General features: G+C 26.6%; 1 pseudogene; it reads left to right on the top strand.

Moving 5' to 3' along the window:
- LOC119592831 overlaps positions 1-297 on the top strand; it is a 38746-nt pseudogene that overhangs the window by 10147 nt on the left and 28302 nt on the right.

The following is a 297-nucleotide window of genomic DNA, read 5'->3' as shown; positions in this document are numbered from 1 at the left end:
ATGTAATGCATTCAGATATAACAATGTAAAATTTTGTTAAATTAAATAAACATTATGTGGGCTCTATTTTAATATTTGAAAGGTAATGCACAAGAAAGCATATAAAAAGACAGACGTTCTGTGTTTTAATTTTTTAATCGAATGTTAATGCTCCCCCCCATACTCCTTACAGCTTACAATCGCCAAACTTTGTAAAGGATGAGTGTTCTGAAATATTTTATAATGATTATTAAAAATAGAGAAATGAAACAAATACAGAAACATGTAAAATATATGATATAATTGTCTTTTCCCTAT

This window comes from Penaeus monodon, chromosome 31, assembly GCF_015228065.2.
Source record: "Penaeus monodon isolate SGIC_2016 chromosome 31, NSTDA_Pmon_1, whole genome shotgun sequence".
NCBI classification, from domain to species: domain Eukaryota; kingdom Metazoa; phylum Arthropoda; class Malacostraca; order Decapoda; family Penaeidae; genus Penaeus; species Penaeus monodon.
The sequence above is the reverse complement of the archived record's forward strand: the minus strand, read 5'-3'. Positions and strand labels throughout refer to the sequence as shown.